The sequence below is a fragment of the Neofelis nebulosa genome, chromosome 2 (assembly GCF_028018385.1).
Source record: "Neofelis nebulosa isolate mNeoNeb1 chromosome 2, mNeoNeb1.pri, whole genome shotgun sequence".
Classification (NCBI taxonomy): domain Eukaryota; kingdom Metazoa; phylum Chordata; class Mammalia; order Carnivora; family Felidae; genus Neofelis; species Neofelis nebulosa.
In genome coordinates this window covers 92,543,943-92,553,485 of record NC_080783.1, presented here as the reverse complement: position 1 = coordinate 92,553,485, position 9,543 = coordinate 92,543,943, and the positions used below count along the sequence as shown (strand labels likewise).

General features: G+C 42.2%; 1 pseudogene; it reads left to right on the top strand.

Annotated features, from left to right (window-relative positions):
• The first annotated feature begins 4,770 nt into the window (after positions 1 to 4,770).
• On the top strand, positions 4,771 to 5,408 carry LOC131490570 (ras-related protein Rab-40C-like; annotated as a pseudogene).
• The last annotated feature ends 4,135 nt before the right edge of the window (positions 5,409 to 9,543 follow it).

Sequence of the window (9,543 nt, the reverse complement as noted above, 5' to 3'; positions counted from 1 at the left end):
AATCCTAGAGGGATTCATTAAGACCTTTGTGTGAAATAGTTCGCTAGGTCATTGTTGCTTGCAACAAGAGGAGGCATACACAATTACCACTTGTAATAGACTTTGTCTCCTTCTCTAGTCTGCACTCTCCATGAAGGCAAAGCTATGCCTGTATTAACTATTATATCCCCAGAACCTAACTCAGTATTATGAACAAAGCAGGTTTATAGTAAATACCTTTTTGTTTTGTAAATACCTTTTTTTAACACTTATTTATTTTTGAGAAAGTGAGAGACAGAGTGTGAGCATGGGAGGGACAGAGAGTGGGAGACACAGATTCTGAAGGAGGTTCCAGGCTCTTAGCTGTTAGCACAGAGCCCAATGTGGGGCTTAAACCCACAAATGGTGAGATCATGACGTGAGCCAAAGTCGAATGGTTAACCGACTGAGCCACCCAGGCATCTTGATAGTAAATACCTTTTAAATGAATGAATGATGAATAAAAGAATGAATGAACACACTTGAACAAACTGATGGACACAATTAGTTATGAATCCTAAAAGAACAGAAAGAGAAGAAAAAAATAGAATTCTTGGAGGCAAAACATTACCATGTCACACTTTTCCTGGCAGTTTGAGGCTTTGCACAACCTTTTCTCATAAAGTATACTAAAAAGACAACACCCTAATAGTTTCATTTTGAGGCTGTTGGCTTTTTTGCTGGGATTTTCCCTCCATCTTTCTTATTCAATAATATTAATAAGAAGAACAATCAGAGCTACCATTTATTGAGCTTTTACTAAGAACCAGACATTATACTAATTACTTAGGTATTTTTACCAATCCTCTCAATAACTCTGTGAGGAGGGTATTTTCATTACCAATTTATAAATGAGAAAACCTAAGATTAGAGAGGATATGTAAGTTCTGACAATCAAATGGCAGATGTGGGATTTGAGCCACAATCTGTCTGATGCCACGTGGTTTCATTGGATCCTAATGCTCCCCTTTTCATTTGCTTTCCGCCACTCCAACGTATACTCTTTCTCCTTCTTTCTCTTTCAACAGTCACATATACATCTTGGGCATGAGGATGCAGTTTACCCTGTCTAAATGTATGGTGGCCTGGAGAGGTTTGTTAGGAGGCTACAGGCAATATTCCACTAATAGAAATCAACACAAATTCTGGAATTGAACATGAAATGTACACAGTTTCTTGGCTGCCAATATGCAGAGGAAAATATGGTGAGGTTTTAATGTATTTTGTTCCTCAAGGAAACAAAGTTTCCCTGCTTATTAAGCTTGCAGATTGCCTACACTGAAAGGGGACATATATGATCTAAAAGTAAACATCCTCAGCCCCTACTTCACATCAAATGCAAAAGAATCATATGACGGTCCTTACAGAGAACTCTGATAAAATAATCATAATACCAGAGTGTATTTTATTTTTTATTTGAGAGAGAGAGAGTGTGTGTGTATGTGTGTGTGCACACATGTGCGCTAGCAGGGGAGAGGGGCATAGGGAGAGAGAGAGAATCCCAAGCAGGCTCCTAGCTCAGCACAGAGCCTCACATGGGGCTTGATCCCACAACCCTGGAATCATGACCTGAGCTTAAATCAAGAGTTGGATGCTCAACCAACTGAGCCACATAGGCACACCATCCCCCCAAGTATAATTTAGTAACTCTAATTTAGATGGTATCATGCACATAAGAGTGGTCTCATATAGTAACACTTGCTGAGAAAAGGAAAAAGTGTAAGTAGGCCTCTGTGACCAAAGGTTGCTTGAAAGCTAATGGAAAAAGTAGAGTATGAGGGTCCAATATTTTTTAATGCTTATTTATTTATTGAGAGAGAAAGAGAATCCTAAGCAGATTCTACACTGTCAGCACAGACCCCAAGATGGGACTCAATCTCAAGAACTGAGAGATCATGACCTGAGCTGAAATCAAGAGTCAGACAGTTAATCATCTGAGCCAAACAGGCACCCTAAGAGTCTAATATTTAGAAGAAAATATAGAGTACACACATTTAAATATGATAGTATCTCACTGTCACTCTGTACAAATTGTATGTCTTAAAAAAGAGCTGTCTCTCAAATAAAGATTATATTCTCTATTCAGCAACTGGAGGATTAGTATCCTGGAGACCTAATTCTGTATATTTATTAAAGTTTTGCAAACCATACAAGTAGTTGCTGAAGTAACATGCTCTTATGGAATAAACAAATTTTAACCAACATTTTTACATAGGTGGAAAGACAAGGCCCCTCCTCATGGATTGAGAATGGCAAAACCTAGTCTGAAAATTTTTCAGAAGTAATACACACACACACACACTATACACACACACACACACACACACACACACATATATATATATATATATATATATATATATATATATGCACATAGACAGATAGATAGATGTGCATATATGAGAGGTTAAATTTAGACAATGATGTAGACAAAGTCCAAGAAGAGATACATAGGGCTAAAAAAGGAACAGTCACTGAGACTATTGGATTTTCTGTGTGGACTCCTAGAGAGAGCATCAGAGAGACAAGATTACTGCATTTTTGGTGTGGAAAGTTGGCAGAAAGAGGATGTTTCAAGGAAAATATCATCATGCAGATCGATTTCACCATAGGCCAAAGCATCTCCCACTGAGTGAGGATGAGGCAGGGACCTGTATTACTTATTCAAATGTAACATGAAAGTGTATATATCATAAAAGTTCCAGGAAGTCAGATATGGGAGAGGAAAAGAATGTGAATGGCCTTAGGAAGAGATGGGAGAAAGGAGGATTAAAGAAGATGAGCTTTAGATGGCAAAAGAAGACAAAGAGATGAATGGTAGATACAAAAACAATACAATAGATTGAAGCTAACGTTTCCTGAAAAAAGCAGAAAGGACAGTCAGGCCTCAATGGATACAAGGGGAAGAATGAGAAGGACTTCAAATGCCACTGCTAGTCTGAAGATGAAAGAGGCCACGTGAGAGGTTGCCAGTGGTCTCCAAGAACAGAGAGTGCCCAGCAAGAAAGAGAGACCTCAGTTCCACAACTTCAAGAAAGTGAATTCTATCAATGACCTGAATGGGTTTGGGAGTGGACCCTTCCCCCAACTAGAGCCCAGCTCAGCCTTGATTTTGGCTTTATGATATCCTGGGCACAGAACCAAATAAAGCCCACCCAAACTTCTGACTTATAGAACTGTGTGCTAATAAAAGAAAGTTGTTTTAAGTAGCTTAGTTAGTAGTAATTTTTTATGCAGCAGGTAGCTAATCAACACAGCAGCTGTGACAGTCACTAATGTGGCTTTCCTGATAATCTGATTTTTCTGTCCTCCAGAATGACACTGAAGATTCTTCTCTACTGCAGGACCAAATCCTAAATGTCTGTGGTCAGGACGGGCCATTTGACCAATGGTTAGTTGGTTAGTTAGTTAGTTGAAGTAGCATGTGTCACTTCAGGAATATCATATTTAATTAGTTGTGCTAGTTACTGTATGGCTCCCATCTTTATGCCACAGGGTTCTTGGAAGCTTGTGATGAAGTGAAGCCTCCACTAGCCTGGATCCTTGCTTGAGCAATGAGCAGAGATCCACTGTTAACCCTAGTTACACACTTAGTGAGAACACAAAGTAAATTTTTGTTGTGATAAACTCCTGAGTTTTGGGAGCTTTGTTGTTGTTACTTTAGCATAACCTGGTTAGCTTGGCTTTTTTTTTTTTTCTAATTCAGAAACTTAAAATATTTCTGGGAAGGTAGAGGACAGATTTTAAAGAGAGAAGTAAGTCTAAGTGGGTGCCACTGAATGATGAAGTGATGGAGTTAGCCATGTGCAGACCTGAGGAGAGAAATATTCCAGAAAAACAGAGAACAGAAAGTACAAAAAAACCTAAGAAGTGGATAAGTAGGAGAAACATCAAGGACAGTGTGTCTAGAGTATAACAACCAAAAATCAAAAGTAGGCAGGGGTCAAGTCACATGGGGTGACAGACCATGGTAAGGGATTTGTTGCAACTCCATCTGCATGGGGCATGTTTCAAGCAGCAGAGGACATCAGTCAAGACAGATGGGTTATGCCATAGTAACAAAAAAGAAAATTTCAGTGGCTTAAAAGCATACAGACATCCCTCATGATTTCAATGTGTGTTTAACAAGGGTTGGCTGGAGATTCTGCTCTCTATGGCGACCATCCTTATCCTCACTCAGGACCCAAGCTGATGAAGTCACCACTGTGTAGAACATTCCAGTCTCTGTGGCAGTGGGAAGAGAAGATCTGGGGGTCTCGAAACAGCAATTAAATGCTCCAGCTCAGTAATGCAGATGTCACTTTTGCTTACAACTTATTGGCCAGAACGAGCCACATAAGCCCACCCATCCACAAGAAGGTGGGTAAACACAATCCCACCAGGTGTCCAGAGGGGCATGGGGACAATGTGGTCAGTGGGTAGTACTAATGAATATGACAGGAGAGACTTGATAGGATTTATATTTGTAAAGTATCACCTTGTCTATTATGTGGAGAATACATCATGGAAGCAAGAGCAGAAGCAAGAATATTGCTTTAGAGACTATTTTAGTTACCCATGAAAAACGTGCTAATGGTGTGTGGTGCACAAGCTGGAACCACAGGTTGAGGCGAGGCGGCTGGTGTGGAGAAGTGGGACCTTCCTGCACTGCCTCCCTGAAACTGGGCCACCGCGTAGGTTGGTCTGAGGGCTCTCAGCGGATGGCCAGTGGACTTCTACCCAGCCTGCACCACGAGCATGGAGGTGTGCATGAGCAAGGATGGGGACCCAGGGCATTCTGGTTAAGAGGTACAACCACATGTTCAAGTTCTTGTGGGTGGGCGACAGCAACGTGGGCCAGGGCGAGATCCAGGAGCGCGTGCAGGAAGATGCAGCCTAAGCCCCTTAAGCCTACAGCAACCGGATCGACTACAAGACAACTACCAACCTGCCAGGCGGCCAGCGGGTCAAGCTGGAGTTCTCCAATACGTTGGGCGGAGGCAGGTTCCGCACGGTGTTCAGGTCTTACTCCAGGGGCTCGCAGAGGATCCTTCTAGTGTGTGACATCACCAACAGCTGGTCCTTGGACAACTCGGATGGGTGTATCAAGGGGATCAAGAAGCCAGCGCGCCGGGGTCTCCTGGATCCTGGCAGGGAATGGAGCCTCCAGGTAGCAAGTCGCCAAGGAGCAGGAGCGCACCTGCGGGGAGAACGGCCCAACCTTTTTCAAGTTAGGTCAGCTGTGCAACTTCAGCTTCTTCAGGTCCTTCGCTGAGCTGTCCCACGTCGTGCTCATGCAGAATGGCGTGAAGATCTGTTCGGCCACTGTTTCCTGCACCGCGTGTGCCTCACAGTCAAACTCCTGCTGCCAGTCACCTCAAGTCTTTACTAATTGGCAATTGCATGCATGAAACACCTGCGCTGTTACTCACTAGCGGGTGGGATAGAAATGGCGGCTGCAAGAGCAATGGCCTCCAGAGGTCCGTCCATCTGTCTCAGAAATGCTTGAGGAACAAATGCAAGATCCAGTGGTGCAGGCCGGGGCCGCCAGGTCCAGATGCGGTCTGGCAGGGCTTGCCCTTGGCGAACGCTCCGCTCCTGACCCGGCGCTGGGTGCAGGGAATGCTATGGCTCCTGTTTCTGGGAAGCGTGGGGAAGCAGCTAGTATGCTTGGCGGTCTCAGCCAGAACGAGCCCTGCAGACGGCTTCGAGACTCCTGCTGCGGGAGGTCTAGGCAGAACAAGCCCAGGACTCTGGTGCAGCTGAGAAACGGCCAGGAGGCGGTCCCTAGTAACCCTGGAGGCTCGGCCCACCTTTCTTATTTTACATAAATAAGACGTTTTACCCTTTTTTTATATTTTAAAATCGTGGGCAGGATCCTCCGTGTAGCCAAGCGGTGAGCCCATGTCACTTGTGGGGAGGACCTAGAGACATTTGGAGAGGAAAGGGATTTGAGGCAAACACAAAGACGGGAAGGAATCTGCTGTCAAAATTTGAATCTTTCTTTGAATACACATACACTTCACATGGGGGTGTGAGGGCTGCGCAGGGGCCTTTGGGGACCCATGAGATAAGTGAACCCTTTGCAAGCTCTGGGCAGTAAGCACTACCCCAGCTACCTGCACCAGCAGGTATGAGCGCCGTAAGTTTTTGTTTTCTCATTTAGTTTTGTTTTTTAAATTGGTGTCTCATTTTAAGGTAGAGCCAACACAACTCTGGTGATGGATTGAGAAAAAGAAGTTTCAAGGGTGATTTCTGAGCTTTGGCCTTAACAGGTGTCAATGAAGCTGTTTATTGGTAGAATGTCAATGGTAAGGGCTGGACTAGAGACGGTAGGGAGAATCAAGACGCTTGCTTTTTTGGATATGTTAATTTTCAATGCCTAGGTTTACCAGACTGAAGCCCAGGGGAAGGCTGAAGAGTTATCACCTTAGAGGTGATATGTATATATGAGAAACCACCATGAGACCATCTAAGAAGTGACCTTTGTAAGAGAAGATAGGAGAACAGAGGACTGATACCTTGGACGATGTGGGTAGAAAGTGTGTTTTATTATTATTATTATTTTGAATATTGGAGACTAACAATGCATTTGTGTTGTGATGGGAAATGAGTGATTCAGGAAAGATGTGGAGTACCTGGAACAGCAAATTCCCTAAGAGGGAAAGAAGAATTAGGACACAATAAATGCAAACTCACTTTGAAAACTGTAACATGCTAATTCAGGAAAGTTCTATTAGTAGGAGTAAACTATGCCCTCCAGAAAGAAAAACTCAGTGTGATAAACTCTGAGGAAGAAAACAAAGAAATGTACTAAAAAATTCTGAGAGATGACTTCAAACAACCCTACACTTTCTACAACTTGGGGCACAACATCAACATGCTCTAATTTAGATTGTGAAATCCAGCTGATTTAGTGACCCTAAAATTACACCAAAAGAATGCAATGCCAACTTCATTGCTAATGTCCTTGTAAGATTCTCCTGCCTGGTTCAAATTAAAAACTCTCCCAAGATTTCCTTCAGTTACAAAACAAAGAAATATGCTCTAATCAACATGCATAATTATGCATATTACAGTGTGAAGATGATCAACTTGTCTCTTGGAAATTTATGGTAAACGCGATGTAATTGTGCTCTCATAGGGTTTCAACACAGCCTCTCTGGTTCCTGGGCTATTTCTCTCTGCCACATAGCCACAGTTCTATATAAAGGGGAATATACTCACCCCCATTTTTCTCCCTACCCTACTGCTCTATGATGTCAGCTTTTACTACCTCTGGAAATGTAATTATTCAAATATCAATAATGCCCATTGTATTAGCCTGGTAAGCCTTCCATAAGCAAATATCACACAGACTGGGTGTCTCAAACAACATAAATGTATTTCTCACAATGCTGGAGACTGGAAATCCAAGTTCCAGGTGTGGGCAGGATTGGTTTCTCCTGAGGTCTCTCTCTCCCGGCTTGCAGACAGCTGCCTTCTCTCTGTGTCCTCACATGGCCTTTCCTCCGTGCAGGTGCGATCCTGGTATCTTTCTCTTTTCACAAGGGCATCAGTCCTATTTGTTTTGCAACTCCTCCTTATGAAGCTATTTAACCTTAACTACCTCTTTAAAGACGCTGTCTCCAAATATAGTCACATTAGGGGTAAGAGCTTCCAAATATGAATACAATTCATTTCATTGCATTGAAACTATGTTCTTAATAAATTCAATGCCAATTGTAGCTTTACTTGAATAATGTGGTTTATTTAATACTTTTTACAACTCTCTCCTTATAAAAATTCTTTTTAGTCCCCCTCAACTTTCCATGACACTACCCTTTCTTTTTAAATTTTTTTTTATGTCTTTATTTTATTTTGAAAGAGAGAGACAGAGTGTGAACGAAGGGGAGGGGCAGAGAGAGGAGACACAGAATCTGAAGCGGGCTCCAGGTTCTGAGCTGTCAGCACAGAGCCTGACGTGGGGGCTTGAACTCACAGACTGTGAGAATATGACCGGAGCTGAAGTCGACGCTTAACCGACTGAGCCACCCAGGCACCCCAACATTACCCTTTCTTGATTGTGCTTTTTCATTGGCTATTTCCACTGTTTCCATTCAATGTTGTTAATCTCTAGGCTCAATCCTGAGCCCTCCTCTTAAAATGATTTCACTAAGGGGTATTAATCATGCCATAGTACAAACACAATCTGCTTATTACTGATACATGCTTTTATAATTCTAGCCCAAACAACCTCTCGAGTCTCAGAGTCATGTGTATTCACTTTCTATTGAGCATCCTGGAATCTACTGAACATCTCCGACTAGGACACACACAAGGGCTCAAAAAATAGTTGACTTTCAATACATATTTTTTGAGTTCTTTCAATACACTTATTACTTCTTTCATTCAAAAATAGTCATTGATTTGCCTACTAAATAGCACACACTCTTTTAGGTACTTGGAATACATCCATGAACAGATCAAGATCCTTATCTTCAAGGAGCTCCCGTCATAGCAGGTAGGCAATGGTGAACATGATAATCAAGATGATTATACACATGGAAGTTGTTAAATGCTAAGACTAAAGAAAAAGTAGGGCAAGATAAGGGGGATCAGGAATGGGTTAAGGGGAGGACCGAAGGACTAAATTAGATGGTTAAGGGAACCTCACTGAGAAAGGGAGACTTGAACAAAGGTTTGAAGGAAATGGATGAATAAATAGTCATCTCAAATATAGTAAGTCTGAAATCTCCATTTCCAACACATCTCTTCCCTAGAATTCTCAATGTGATTGTCATTCCTTCTTCCACTAGGGTAACCATATAAATCTGTCTGCCAAACTGGGACATACCAGAGAATAAAAGGATAGTACTACGGGCCTTAACCAGCACAGCCCGAGACAAACTTGGATGTCTTGAGTCCTTTTGATATTAACTCCAGAATTATCTCCTCTTCTCCATTTCTACTACTGCTGTCTCCATTCAGAATTTCAGGATCTGTGATTTGGATAGACACATGAGTTTAATAACGATCCCTTCTTCTCTCTGTCCTTTTCCCCTCAAATCCCTTCCCTATACCTCAGACAGAATCTTCTTAAAACACTCACATCTGACACTCTCATTTCAAATATTTTTCGAGAGAAAGAGGGGAGTGATCAGTGCGGGTAGATAACATGTACAGAGGCCTGACAGGAGCAGGGCTATACTGGGCCAAAACACCCTCCTCTGTGACTGTCACCTACTCACAGGTGTAGGTCAACCCGGGCCGTGAGTTACTGTTACAATCCCGCTCTGCTGAATGCCTTTCCCAAAAGGTAAGAACACAGGAGAATCAGCCGGTTTATCTTTGAAATCCACAATTTCTTCAACTTCAACTCTAAAACTCAGTGCCTCACAAAGATTAAATGCCCATTATTTGTCCTTAAGATGTGGGAAATTAAAAATATATCAGATCTCTCTATATTTCCTATTTCAGCTCAAATGAATCCAATTAGGTTTCACTGCAAACTATAAAATACTCTAGGCCTATTTCCTCTTTAAATTGATTATAAATGTTGATGCT